Source organism: Symphalangus syndactylus, chromosome 1 (genome assembly GCF_028878055.3).
Source record: "Symphalangus syndactylus isolate Jambi chromosome 1, NHGRI_mSymSyn1-v2.1_pri, whole genome shotgun sequence".
Classification (NCBI taxonomy): domain Eukaryota; kingdom Metazoa; phylum Chordata; class Mammalia; order Primates; family Hylobatidae; genus Symphalangus; species Symphalangus syndactylus.
Window position 1 is genome coordinate 142462030 of NC_072423.2, and position 14694 is coordinate 142476723.

Below are 14694 nucleotides of genomic sequence, written 5' to 3' on the forward strand. Positions count from 1 at the left end.
GAGTTTCCTCTTAAAATTTCTAGGATTTTCAAAGTGGTATGTCTTATTGTGTGCTAATGAATTAACTGATGCCTGGCAACCCTTAGGTGGCTTTAGAATGGGGCTACCTTGTCCAAACTTAGAACAAGCGTATGCAACCCACAGCCCACAGGCCATGTGCAGCCCAGGGCAGCTTTGAATGTGGCACAACACAAATTTTGAAACTTTCTTAAAACATTATGAGATTTTTTTTTTTAAGCTCATCAGCTGTTGTTAGTATTAGTGTATTTTATCTGTGGCCCAAGACAATTCTTCCATTGTGGCCCAGGGAAGCCAAGAGATTGGGTGCCCCTGGATTAGAGGGTTGAGACATTCAGTCGCATCCCCTAACCTCTGGGGAGGGGAGAGGGGTGAAGATTAAGGTAATCACCAATAGCCAATGATTGAGTGAATCATGCCTACTAATGAGGCCTCCGTAAAACCCAAAAGGACAGGGTTTGCAGAGCTCCCTGAAAGATGAACACATGGAGGTTCCGGGAGGGTGGTGTGTCCAGAGAGGGCATGGAACTCTCTGCCCCTTCCCACATGCCTTGCCCCATGCACCCCTTTATCTGTTTCCTTTGTAATAGCCTTTTTCGTAAGCTGGTAAACATAAGTGATTCCCTGTGTTGTGTGAGTTGATTTAGCAGATTAATCGAACCCAAGGAGGGGGTTGTGAGAACCGTGATTTATAGCCAGTCAGAAGCACAGGTGAAACAACCTGCGGCTTTAGACGGGCATCTGAAGGGAAGGGGCAGTCTTGGACACTGAGCCCCCAACCCGTGGGATCTAATACTGTCTCCAGTTAGATGTGTTGCAGTTGAATTGAATTACAGGACACCCAGGTGGTGTCTCCTGCAGAATTGATTGCTTGCTCGGTTTGTGGGGAAAACATTTGGTCACAGAAGTCTTCTGTGTAGGTTGAATGAGAGAATAGGAAAAGCACTTTCGTTTAGTTTATTCCCGTGTTCTCATAATGTCATAATTAGAACTGAGAGCTTTAATCTCCACAGTCTTGCTGCACCAGATGTAACTGAGGTCAAACTTTTTTCGTGTGCTTATTAGCCATTTATGATTCATTTTGAAAGATTTTCCTGTTCATGAGTTTTATATTGGAGAGCTTGCCTTTTATGGACTTATAGAACTCTTTGGGTTCAGTTAGGACGTGTTAGAGTAAACTTAGGTCCTTGAGATGTTGCAGGATCCCTGAACAAACCGTTTTTTCATTGTCAGGTGTATGAACTGCCTCACAAAGTTTGTTTTTAGCAGTCTCCCTTCATGGATCCTTGAATAAACTATCTACTCTTCAGTTTTATTTTTAGGTAGGAAGTGTCTTTTCCCTTCTATAAAGCAGAAGTGACATACTGGCATTTTTAACTTATGATTTATTTGGTCTTACCAATGTTTTCTTAAAATATTGAGCTAACTTTTTAAAACTGGGAGATTTCATGTAAAAATCCAGCCTTGAAGCTTCTGTTGATGAATTGGAGAAACGCCAACACTGAGTGTGCATTGGCATTGACACGAAATAGTGCTGGTGCCTTCAGAGCACAGGCACTCGGTCACCGCTCCTGTGTTGTCTCGTACCTTGCCTGCCTTACTCATTTATGTTATCTCCTGAAGCCTGTGAACATTGGGCTTATGGCCTCTGCATACATAGTGTGTGACTTTTGCCCATGTGTTCCAGTTGTGAGTTTCATTATGTCACACTTTGCAACCCCAAGTAACATCCGGAGGTGGATTTACTATGAAGCCAATGCAGGAAGCTTTCCCAAGGCTCCAGGAGACCTGCCATTTTTTTGTTCTTTTTCTTTCTTTTTTTTTTTATTATACTTTAAGTTTTAGGGTACATGTGCACAACGTGCAGGTTAGTTACATATGTACACCTGTGCCATGTTGGTGTGCTGCACCCAGTAACTCGTCATTTAACATTAGGTATATCTCCAAATGCTGTCCCTCCCCCCTCCCCCCACCCCACAACAGGCCCTGGTGTGTGATGTTCCCCTTCCTGTGTCCATGTGTTCTTTTTCTTAAAGAGACTCCCCGTGACCCCGTGCCCAGTCGTATAGGTTTCAGGACCCACAAAACCAGATCCGCCTCTGCCATCATGAGGATCACCTGTAGACCTTTTAAAAAATAATAAAGCTTCTTAGGCTCTACTTAACCCGTGTCTATGCGGTTAGAATCTGTGGGCAAGGGATGACCCAAGCATCTTTACATTTTAAGCATCTCCCCTAGTGTTTGTTGTGATGCACATACAGGCTTGAGAACCATTGTGTTTTAAAAGGTAATTTACTTGAGCTGTTTATAAACCATTTTAACACTAAAAGGATGCATTTTGGAATCATTTAATACATTTAAACTGTGGTTTGGTATATTTCACTCACATGCAGAGCTGAACTGCTTCGGAGACACTGCCAACTGAATATTAATAGTGAGAAGATAGCTCTGAAATTGAAATATGTCAACAGGAAAACGCAATTTGATTGTTAAAAAAAAGTAGTTTGCATTTGTTTTTTCAAGAATTTCTGAAGAAGGTTTCTCATATCTGTGAAACTTTCATTCCATTCATGTAGAATTTCACCAGCAATTTCTGTTATGGTAGAATTTATGTAAATATTTGCTTTTGAAAATATTATAAGTATAGGTAGAATCACGCAGAGATTCTGGAGTCACTATCATGTGTGATAGTGTCACAAGGGAAAATAATATTATAGCCTGACACAGGTACCTCTATTCATATTGTTTGGAGAGGTTGAATGGCTGGGTTTATTTTTCATTATCACAGTGATTGGGGATGGAGGGGTGGGTGGCTACTAGCCTTTAGTAGGTGGTGATGAGGGATGCTAGACAACTCTTAGTCCCTGGGATGGTACCACACCAGGAAGAACTATTCTACATTCCGTATGGCCTCGAATGTCCTGTCCGACATTCATGTAGGAGAAAAATATGTCTCTAATTATCCAGCCTTAGGATATGTCAATAAAATGTTTTTTACATGGTTTTAAATATCAGTGAGTTTTCTAGGTCTGTAACTACCATGTAAATCAAGAGAAGACTATACTTTGTTTTCTTTGCAAATTTACTAAAAGTTGTTTACTATTTCAAAGTATCACATCCAAGAAAGCAGCGCTCATGCTCCTGCGTCACCATTTCAATACCGCTGTGTCTGTCTACATTCGAACTGTGCTTTCAGCATGATTCTCCTTTAGGTACAAGCAAGTGTCTGACTAACCTGAGCATTTATGTAATGAAAATCATTTTAATTTTGTTTCCCCTTTGTGTTATTTAGGGCATTATATGGATTATTTTGAATTTTATATTTAGGCAGTTATATTGTTGATGGATTTCACTCTAGGATAATAAAGGAGACATTGCAAAATGTTATGAAAGGGTATCTTTGCCCTTAAAGAGTTGAGAACTGCTGTTTTAAAGCGATGGTACTTAAGCATCAGAGCACATTAGATTGTCCTGTAGAAGTTTTAGAAATGATCACTGTGAACCTGCCCTAGAAATACTAATTTAGCAATTCTCTAGGAAATTCTGGAAACTCCATGAAACTTTTTTACTTCATGGCGCATGTAGAAAATTACAGTCTTTGTATTGCACAGGGAAGTGAAGGAAAGCAGGGGTCTTGGGCTGCAGGTGACAGTTTCTGGGGATCCTGGCTGCCCCAGTCCTGCCTCGCCCCACCTTGCAAGCCAACAATCTATTTCCACCTTGGATGCTTTCCATGCTTGTTAAAAGTTCAGATTCTTGAACCTCACTCCAGTAATTCTGATTCTGTTTGACTCAGAAATCTAGTATCGAATGAGCTCCTCGGATGATTCCGATTCAGGTAGTCCTTGGATGGCACCTTGAGCAATCCTGTTCTCGCGGGTCAGGGGCAATAACTGTGTGGTGTCTGAAAAAGAAAGAGAGCAAGGAAAGGTTGGGCTCCTTTTCAAGGGTGTGTGAGGTAGTGCTGAGAGATTTCTGAGATAAAGCAGAGATATGAAACTCCTTCCTGGCTGGCATTTTTCTATCAAGGAGCACAGTCACCTTGTTTGAAAGGGTAGAACAGACACTTCTAGAAGAACCTGAAGCCCAGGAGGAGATTACCTGGCTCCTTTTGTATGAATTTAAACTCTGAGAGATAATATCCTTTGCTTAGAGCCTGGATTTTCAGGTTCAAGTCTGGAGCCTGGGTTTACTCTGATGGGCCTGGAGCTTGTGTCTGTTGAGTTGGGCCTAGAGCCTGAGTTTGTGAGGACGGGCCCAGAGCTGGATCTGCAGGGGCCAGCCTGGTGCTGAGATGGGCTTGGTACCTGGATCAATAGGGTTGGGCTTGGAGCCTGAGTTCACAGTGGCTGTCCTGGCATTGGGGTGTGCTTAAAGCCTGAGTCTGTAGTGGTAGAGGTAGGGTCCTTAGTTTGTGGGGACCATCCTGGTACCTGGGCCTGTACAGGCAGTCCTGGAGCCTGGGTCCATGAAGGCCAGCCTGGTGCTTAGACCCTGGGTTCACTGGCGGCAGGCCTGGATCCTTAGTCCACTGGCACTGGTCCTGCCTGGAGACTGGGTCCGTAGGGATGGGCCTGGGTCGTGGGTTCGTGGCAGCTTGTGCGGCCCCAGGGTCTGCTGGAGCAGGCCTGGATCCTTGGTTCTGTAGAGCATGAGGCCCCTGAGGCTGCCCTGGCTCCTGGGAGGCCTGGAGTCTCTATCTGCAAGGGCCAGACTGGTTTCTGGTTCTGTGGGTGCGGGTCTGAAGGCTTTGGCCATTGGGGTTTAGAAGACATTTTGGAAGTGGGTATGATTGCCCGGGAATCATGTGGAAAATGACAGGAAATCTGAAGTTTGCACTCTAAAGAAAAAAAAAAATGAACAGGTTGACAAAGTAGTATTTAAAATAAATTTAGAAGAATCAACCCGAGATAGAGAAGGGAAACTTTAACAGAAAAATATTTGGAAAACGAGAGAGAGAATTTTCAAAAGGAGGCAGTAATTGCAGAGACATGCCATAGATGAGTCCATTCCAATAAAGACTGAAGCATCTAGCAATTAGGAGGTAATTGAATGCATTGAAATAGGAGAAAGAGGGTGTGTGAGTGTGTGTGTATATAAAGTTGTTTAGATTAAACCAAAATTTTTTTTTTTAAATGATCACACAATTATTGGAATTACTCAGGGTAGATGGTGGCTGTTTCTTAAGTATCTCTAGGAGTGTACTCTGCATCCCTTGGGTGCCTTGCCCCTCAGCAGCCCACTTGGGCTTTTGTAATTGTGACAGCATGGTAACTGTTTCTCTCAAGCTAAAATTTTGGGTGTATTTCCTGCTGCATGAAAATGTTTTTTGGGAATAGTGGGTAGATATTTAATACAGTGGCCATCAAGAACTAGCTTGAAATTTGTGATGAAGCAATAGGGTCCCACCTGTCACTGTTCACTTTCTCTGAACTTCAACATCAGGCTGCCAATGAGGAGGAGGGTTCTGCTTGGGACTGAAGCAGCCCTGGTCAGGTTGTGGAACTAGGTGTGGTGAGTGAGTGAGTGTCTTCATTCCTTTTAGGAGAATCTTAGCCACAGAGATGATATACATTAACAGGCATAAAATGATTTCGAGAAGTGGACCATCTTCTAGATTTTTACCTAATTAAAGATGTCTAAATTAAAGATTTCTAGGTTTTCCTTCTAAGAATATGTATATATTTTTTCCTTCTGAAAGCTTCCAAAGAAATTTTTAGAAAGTACAAAAGTTTTATTCTTTTTAAGAGCTCAGTTCTGTTAATAGTTAGGGAACACTGCCCCCTGGGGGACTGAGCCTGCAACACTTTTCAGTAGCAGTTAACATTGTGAAGCGCTGTTCCTAAAGGATGTTCCTGCTAGTAGATTTCCTTCAGCTTTGTTTCGGAGTTAATACCCTTTTGTTCTTTCTGCTTAATTTAATCTGGAGGCAAAATCCCAGTGGTGTACAGATATGCCCTGTTATATCTTAATCTCATTATGACGTTATGAAATAATGATCTGGGATTTCCGTGGCAAAAACTTCTCAGATGGACATTTTGGTAGGCCCCAGAAGACAAGATGCATTAACAATAATATATGAAACCTGGTCTAGTGGGTTGATTTTTTTTCCTCATGTATAAATTTTTCAAAACCTTCTGAAGAAATCATTCTTGTTGGAGTCATAATAATTGAAAGACTAATGTGAAAGGTCCTACTTGGCTGTTTGTGGATGGATAGTTTTTGAGTTGTTGCATTTGTTTTGGTGTGTATTAAGTTACGGTATAGGCTGACAAAATGAGTAAGATATTTTTCTTAATTTGGGGGGTTCAATCCTGAGTTCTCTGCTTCATTGTGTTCATGTTGACTAGTGATGTGTGTGGTGGGGGGTAGAGTGTGTGTGTGTATCTGTAGGTGTATGTCTACATTTATATATCTATGTCTATATATATATCCCTGAGTTATGAATTATAAAAAATTAAAATACTGTTGGGAAAGCAAACATAAAGATTTCATTTTCTGTTTTATCACACCAAATTGTAGAACTGAGCACTCTTACATCATTATTATACAACAGACACTCTGCTAGGAACTTTTTGTATTATTTTTGGAACCTCAGACAGATCTTCTGATACAGTTTCTCGCCTCACCCCTGTTTTATAGATGAGGTCACTGAGACTCACTGAGGCCCAGTAACTTAACCTCAGGTTACACAGCAAGGAAGTCACGGGTCTGTCATGCCCAGTCAAGCGTGACGTCAAGGCTGTCTCTCCACCATATCCTGCAGCCTTGCAGGGAATTAGAGTGAAGTGCCACTGGCTCCCAATTGACAGTGTGCTAACTTTCCTTGAAAGTAGGTTATACTTCTGGCTTTGTTCTTAATTGTTAGTATTGAATAAATTATTTAACTTCTCTGGCTTTATTTTTGTTATTTCAGTCTTTAAACCAAAGTCTGTGTCTATGTCTCCCTGTGGTTTGGGGAAAGAGGGGGTAGTGCTGTGAAACTGTGCTCCCACCCCCACTCAACCAAAAACACTCCCTCTTTTATCTGTTTTATTGATTGATTGATGGACATGGCCTCATTCTATTGCCCAGGATGGAGTGCAGTGGCATGATCATAGCTCACTGTAGCCTGGAACTCCTGGGCTACTGCAGTCCTTCCACCCCAGCCTCCTGAGTAGCTGGGACTACAGGAGTACACCACCATACCTGGCTGACTTATTTGTTTTATTTTTATTTTTTTAAATTTTTTGTAGAGACAGAGTCTTGCTATGTTACCCAGCCTGGCCTGGTCTTGAAGTTCTATTTGTTTTATTTTTTGGACTTCTGTGTCAGATACCATTTGAAGGCACAATTTCTTTGTTAAAACAAAGCAAAACAAAACTTAAACCACTAAACTATATGATTTTTCCCATCTAGCTGACCATTTCTTTATGGATCTTGGCATATCACAACAGCTTTTTGTATTTTTCCTTTGGAAGCGAAAGAAGATATGGTCTGGGGCATCAGACTTTTCAGTACAAGTTCCTTTCCATTGGGAGCATTTGGGTGCTGATGACAGGGCATTCAAGGAGGGGAGCATACTCTTCATGGGGCAGTCCTCTGTGTCTCAGGCTGCTGAAACATCTAAATTCCTTCTCTGTTATAATTGGCACCAGCCTGCCACTTTTTCCTTTCACTGTAACTTCCAGCAACCAAAGTTAAAGCCCCTGCCTCCCAGTGGAGGAAAATTATAATGTCAGGAGTACGATATAAGTAAAAACATATAAAAACGAAGAAACATAAATTACAATTTCTGTTTACTTAGAACATTGTAGAATTAAAGAAGTTTAAAAACAACTACAGGACTGGCACAGTGGCTAACACCTGTAATCCCAGCACTTTGCGAGGCCAAGGTGGGCAGACCACTTCAGGTCAGGAGTTCGAGACTAGGCTGGCCAACATGGTGACACACCATCTCTACTAAAAATATAAAAATTAGCCGGGCATGTTAGCGTGAGCCAAAAAAAAGAAAAAAAAAAAAAAGAAGAAGAAGAAAACTACAAAATAGCCAGGAAGCAAGACCAAATACCCTTTTTTCCATAGCTAAGTTATCTATGCCTTTACCCAACAATATTTGGTGTGTGAGTGCCTATACCTTTCACATATTGAAGCATCCAGTCAGAGTTTGTTCATTTGATAAGACAGTGGTGTTAATGGGGCTATGGTCAAACCTTAAGGGAGAGATAACCTTCATTTCTATATATCAGAAGCTTTGCAAGCTATTTCACAGAAATGTTTTTGTTGGTTTTAGGGAAACCCAAGCAAATTAATAGGGATGGCTCAATGCAATACCCAACTACACTAGGAAAAAGCAACTTAGAGTATTTGCCCTTTTGATGATGGATTGCTAAATATCTGAAATGTAGTTCCTTTAGTTACCCTTGGAACAACTGTCATAGTGGACCTTGTCATAGTAAACTTTGAGTTGGTTAAAATGAATAGAATTAAATAAAGTAGACCGAGACCCTGTTTTAGTTTTCTATTTAAAGTGAAAATGACTGGAGACTCTTTTTTTGTGTGTGTGGCTGCAGGTTTCCTAGAATTTATCGGGAACTGAGATTTGTATAGTTTTGATTCTAATATTTACATAGTTTTAAAAAGGGGAGGGCAGCAAATAATGACGTTTAATTAATTTCTGCACATATTTACGGAGTATTTGCTGTGTACCCAATACTGCTAGTCATTGCTTATAAGGAGATAATGAACTTACAAGCAAGACAGCATTCATACGAGGAACCATTAAATAGAAGATGATATGTAATTAAGTGCCAAATGATCAGTACAAATCTCATGAACAGATGACTCGTTTCATGCTAAAGATCCTGCACAGAGACAGACGTGCTTTCACAAGGAGACAGACTGTTTGAGATGATCAGGATCAGAACGGGAAGTCAGGGATACGTGGTTATCATATGGACAGGAGGGGAGAAGCAGCGCAGGGTGAAAGGGGTAATCAGAGGCTTTTTCCAGGTATGCTCCTTTGTTCTTTGCCTTGAAGGGTAAGTGTCATTTGAATAGATGGAAAGCTTGGGGAGAATTTGGTTCTAGAGAAATGTCAGTCTGAGTACAGGATGTTGTGGAGGACAGTAGAATATTGACTCAGACGGAGAAGTAAAATAAGATATGATCATGGAAGACCTTAAATATTAGTCCAAAAAATGGTGATTTAAAGTATATGTTTCCAAAAGTCTTACTTAATTGCTTAATTTGGGTGACTGCCGTCTTTCTGGGTGGCCTCCACTGTACCTTAGAGTTTGCCTCTATTGTTGAACCAGTCATTCATTCTGAAAGGCACAAATTTATAGATTTTTCTTTTGCCAAGAGAGATGAAACAACATCTGGTTATCTTGATTGGTATTTGGCTAGTTTTGAAATTCTATATTAATTTACCTGTTATCAATTCTGCATTCATCAGTTTACCTACATCCATCAATATATGTAAATTCTACAGAGTTTGATTTTAACCATTTCACGTTGCATACTTAAAATTTAGAATTTTGTGATATATTGCTCTCATTCTTGTGTGCCGAGTGCAAAAGATTATAAAAAATCCAGCTTAGCAATACATTTAATAAATTCAACTTATTGAAAAAAGTTTAAATGAAAGGAAATTAAAATGTAGCAACTATGTATCGTTAACGTTATTGTTTGTTATTTGTCTGTTGTTGTATTCACAGGGTTGTTACTCTCTTGGTACAGTCATGTGCTGCTTAATGATGGGTATATATTCTGAGAAATGGGTCATCAGGCGATTTCGCCCTTGTGTGAACACCAGAGTGTACTTGTAGAACCCTAGATTATATGGTATATGAGACATACCTAGGCTATATGGTATAGCCTATTGCTCCCAGGCTCTAATCCTGTGCAACATGTTGCTGTCCTAATACAGTAGACAGTTGTAACACAGTGGTGAGTATTTGTATGTCAAAACGTATCTAGTCAGGAAACAACAGGTGCTGGAGAAGATGTGGAGAAATAGGAACACTTTTACACTGTTGGTGGGACTGTAAACTAGTTCAACCATTGTGAAAGACAGTGTGGCGATTCCTCAGGGATCTAGAACTAGAAATACCATTTGACCCAGCCATCCCATTACTGGGTATATACCCAAAGGACTATAAATCATGCTGCTATAAAGACACATGCACACGTATGTTTATTAAGGCACTATTCACAATAGCAAAGACTTGGAACCAACCCAAATGTCCAACAACGATAGACTGGATTAAGAAAATGTGGCACATATACACCATGGAATACTACGCAGCCATAAAAAATGATGAGTTCATGTCCTTTGTAGGGACATGGATGAAACTGGAAACCATCATTCTCAGTAAACTATCGCAAGGACAAAAAACCAAACACCGCATGTTCTCACTCATAGGTGGGAATTGAACAATGAGAACACATGGACACAGGAAGGGAAACATCACACTGCGGGGACTGTTGTGGGGTGGGGGGAGGGGGGGAGGGACAGCATTAGGAGATATACCTAATGCTAAATGACGAGTTAATGGGTGCAGCACACCAACATGGCACATGGATACATGTGTAACAAACCTGCACATTGTGCACATGTACCCTAAAACCTAAAGTATAATAATAAAATAAAATAAAAACATTTAAAAGGTACAATAAAAATGCAATAGAAAAGAGAAAAGGCCAGGTGCAGTGGTTCATGCCTGTAATCTAAGAACTTTGGGAGCCTGAGATGGGAGGATCGCTTGAGGCCAGGATTTCAAAGACGAGCCTGGGCAACACAGTGAGACCCGCATCTCTACAAAATAAAATAAAATAATGAAAAGAAAAAAAACTGTACCATCGATTGGGCATTTACTATGCTCGGAGCTTACAGGACTGGAAGTTGCCCTGAGTGAATCGGTGAGTGAATATGAAGGCCTAGGACATCACTGTCCACTATTGTAGACTTCGTAGACAATCAACACGTAGGCTACACTAAATTTATAATAAACATTTATCTTTCAGTAACAACCTTAGATTACTGTAAGTATTTTACTTTGTAAACTTTTAACTTTTTAAAACCTTCGGAGTATTTTGTAATGACACTTAAAATACATATACGTTGTACAACTATGCTAAAATATTTTCCTTATTTTCTTATTCTGTAAGCTTTTAATAATGTTTTAGTTTTTATTTTTTCTCTTTAAGCGTTCTGTTGAAAATGAAGGCACACAAACACGCATTAGCCTGGACCTACACAGGGTCAGGATTTTCACGATGTCACTAGGCAATGGGAGTTTTTTGCCTCCATTGTAATCTTACGTGTATGTATATAATTAGGTATATAATCTTTTGTATATGCAGTTAGTCACTGACTGAAATGTTCTTATATGGTGCGTGACTATATTTGTTTTTATTTGGAACTTACTTGTTTTTATTTCTAAATCTGAGTTTTAAACAGATGCTACAATTAGTTTCTTATGCTAATTTTTCTTAGTTCAATTTATTGTTTTAGTATATGATACTACCACTTCTGATTTGAAGGTATGAAGTTTAGCAATAAGATCATATATGTTGTCCCTGCAAAACCTGTGTTTGTGCCCCTCATATACATGGCAGGATCACCAGGCCATCAGAGCCGTCCTAGCAAGTAGTAACATGAAATTGAAATCTTTAAGTCTTTGGTAATATTCCTGCTCTCCCCTCACCCGTTTGCTCTTAACTATGAATTTCCCCGTTTCCATTGTTTATGATCTTCAACACCTTCTAATTTGGGTATGAATTTTAAAAATACAGCCACATCTTGTTAGTGCATTGAAATTTCTTTGAATGTCTTGAGTTAAAAGGAAAATTTGTTAGGTGAGTTACAGCTGTGAGTAGCTAATATGAGACCCTTTCAGGCAGGGTTTCTTAACTTTAGGGGGTCTGAAGCACCCAGATATTTGATGAAAAATTCGTATAAATGTTTATGTGATATTTTTTGTCAGGAGAGGGTCTGTAGCTTTCTCAAGGATGTCTTTCTCAAAGAAAACCACTTTTCTGAGACTTAAAGAACAGAAAAATCAGTGTGTTATATTTTTCCTGGTCTTTCAGATACAACTGTTAGCCTAGTTCAATCACACTAATATGATGTTTATTATAAAATAATCTCTTCTAAGTAGTTCAGTTACAGAATATATATTGTTATAATTGTTTCTGCAAAGCGTATCTCATTCTAGAAAAATCAAAGAACCAATTTATACTTTGTTTCTTTTTTCATCTTGAAAAATGATATATTTACTGTAAACAAACTACTTGCTTTAATCTTAGTAAGTATGGGGAGTGGTAAAAATTACTTTAGGCCTATATTCATGAATTATCTTGGATGTTAATATCATCCAGTAAAAAATAATGAATACCTTTTAACTTCAGAACACTATGATAGGTATTTAGGATCTAGAAACTGTAAGGTAAAAAGTAAGTAGGGAAGACAGTATGAAATTATGAAAATATAAGGACGCATAGAAAAGTATAGGCAATATATGTTTTAAGAATAAAAGAAGAGGCCGAGTGTGGTGGCTCACGTCTGTAATCCCAGCACTTTGGGAGGCCGAGGTGGGTGGATCACCTGAGGTCAGGAGTTGGAGACCAGCCTGACCAATATGGTGAAACCACGTCTACTAAAAATACAAAAATTACCCGGGCATGGTGGCGTGCATCTGTAGTCCCAGCTACTCAGGCGGCTGAGACAGGAGAATTGCTTGAACCCAGGAGGTGGAGGTTACAGTGAGCTGAGATCACGCCACTGCACTCCAGCCTGGGCGACAGAGCAAGACTCCATCTCAAACAAAAGACGAAAAGGGGAGGAGAAGTCACTGAGAGTTGGTGAGGCATGGAGAGCTTCGGTGAGAGCTTGGGATATGAAAGATGAGTAGGACAAAATTAGAGAGGAGAAAATAATTTAATAAGCAAAAGTACAGAGGTGATCATGTAACTTAGGGGGGATGCTGAGTTGACCAACAGAGAGGCAGCTTTTTGTAATGGTTAACAGCATGGATTCTTCATCCAGCTTCTAGTCCTGGCTATAAGCTACTTAAAACACTCTATGCCTCAGTTTTTTAATTTGCAAAGCTAGTACCTTTGTTATAATTTAATATGGTAGGTGTTTGCTATATTTAAAAAGAAAAACCTAGTACACAGTGCCAGCAAGATAGCAGTAGGGAAATAAGGTGGGGAGTTAGTAGCCAGATTGCACAAGTTCTTGAATGACAAGTTAAAGGAAAGATTGGCAAACTATGGCCCTTGGGCTAAATCCTATTCCTCTCTTGTCTTTCTAGATCACGTTTTATTGGAAAACAGCCTTGTGTTAATTTACTATTGTCTGTGGTTGTTTTGGTTGCGATGGCAAAGTTGCGTGTTTGTGTAGAGACCTTATGACCCGGAAAGGTTAAGGTATTTACTGTCTAGTCCTTTACAGAAAAAATTTGCTGACCTTGAGTAAACAATTACAGCTGTAACACAATTACAGAAGATCTACTTAAAATTTTTATTTTGTTTTGTTATTTACTTCCAAGATACAATGGTAGTACCAGGTATTGGGTACACATTCCCATTTCAAAAGGGAGAGATCAGCCAAAAGAAAGAGGTAGTAGGCCCCACACAAGTCTGAAACCCAGCAGGGAAGACGTTAAATCTTGAAGTTCCAACATAATCCTTGACGCCATGTCTTGTATCCTGGGTACACTGGTACAAAGGGTGATCCCCTGAAGCCTTGGGCAGCCCCATCTTCATGGCTTTCTTGGGTGCAGCCCGGGTTGGAGTGCAATGCCTGCAGCTTTTCTGAAGTTCAGAGTGCACACTGCTGTACAATCCTGGCGTCTATAAGGTAGATCCCTCATGAGTGGCTTGGTGCCTCCCTGAGGTAATGAGTAGTTCTCACTCTGTTAGTTTATATAGGAGCTAATTGTTTAAAAGAGCCTACCACCTCCTTCTCTCTCTCTTGTTCCCTCTCTCACCTTGTGACATGCCTGCTACCCCTTTGCCATGTTGGGTAAAGCAAATGCTGGCACCATGCTTCCTGTACAGCCTGCAGAACTGTGAGCCAAATAAACCTCTTTTCTTTATAAATTATGCAGTTTCTGGTGTTCCTTTATAGCACTGCAAAACAGAATTGTACACTTCCCCATGGGGCCAGGCAGAAGTAGAGCCATGTCACCTACCCCTCTCCCCGCGTTCTTGGGCTGAGCTGAAGTAGTGCCGTTTCTCCTGGGAAACAGTACTTTGGCCACTCAGAGAAGTCACACCTTCCCTGAGCCTAAGTTGGAGGAGTGCCACATGTCCCCAAAACGGTGCCTTGGCCCCCCAAAAAGGTCCTATATCCTAGTGCCTAAGCTGAAGCAGTAGGCTGCATCCTAGGGAAACTGTGCCTGGGCCATCCAGAACAGTCAAGGCCCCCAGGCCTGAGCTGAAGGAGCACATTGGTCTCTGGGGTATCAGTGCCCTGGCTGAGCTAAGTAGCTGCACATCCCTGGGCTGAACCGACATAGGACCCCATATACCAGGGAAGCAGAACAGTGGCTCAGCTGAGACACACCGCCCTATAGACCAGACAGCTCTTGTATCCTGCTTCCGTGGAGCTGGTCTAGGCCCTAGAGTCTGAGCTGTTGGGACACATCTGTTCTTGAGGAATGGAATCATCACTGTCCTATTCCCTGC

At 40.7% G+C, this 14694-nt stretch overlaps 1 protein-coding gene and 1 long non-coding RNA gene across 13 annotated transcripts in view; one reads left to right on the top strand and one right to left on the bottom strand.

Annotated features, from left to right (window-relative positions):
• The window catches only part of PSD3 (pleckstrin and Sec7 domain containing 3), a 555378-nt gene that overhangs the window by 166935 nt on the left and 373749 nt on the right, over window positions 1-14694 (top strand). The window lies entirely within an intron of this gene.
• The window catches only part of LOC134731838 (uncharacterized), a 29471-nt gene continuing 17068 nt past the window's right edge, over window positions 2292-14694 (bottom strand). Inside the window, exon 2 of the long non-coding RNA XR_010114465.1 lies at window positions 2292-3922. This is a non-coding gene — a long non-coding RNA (uncharacterized lncRNA). The remainder of the gene's footprint in view (window positions 3923-14694) is intronic.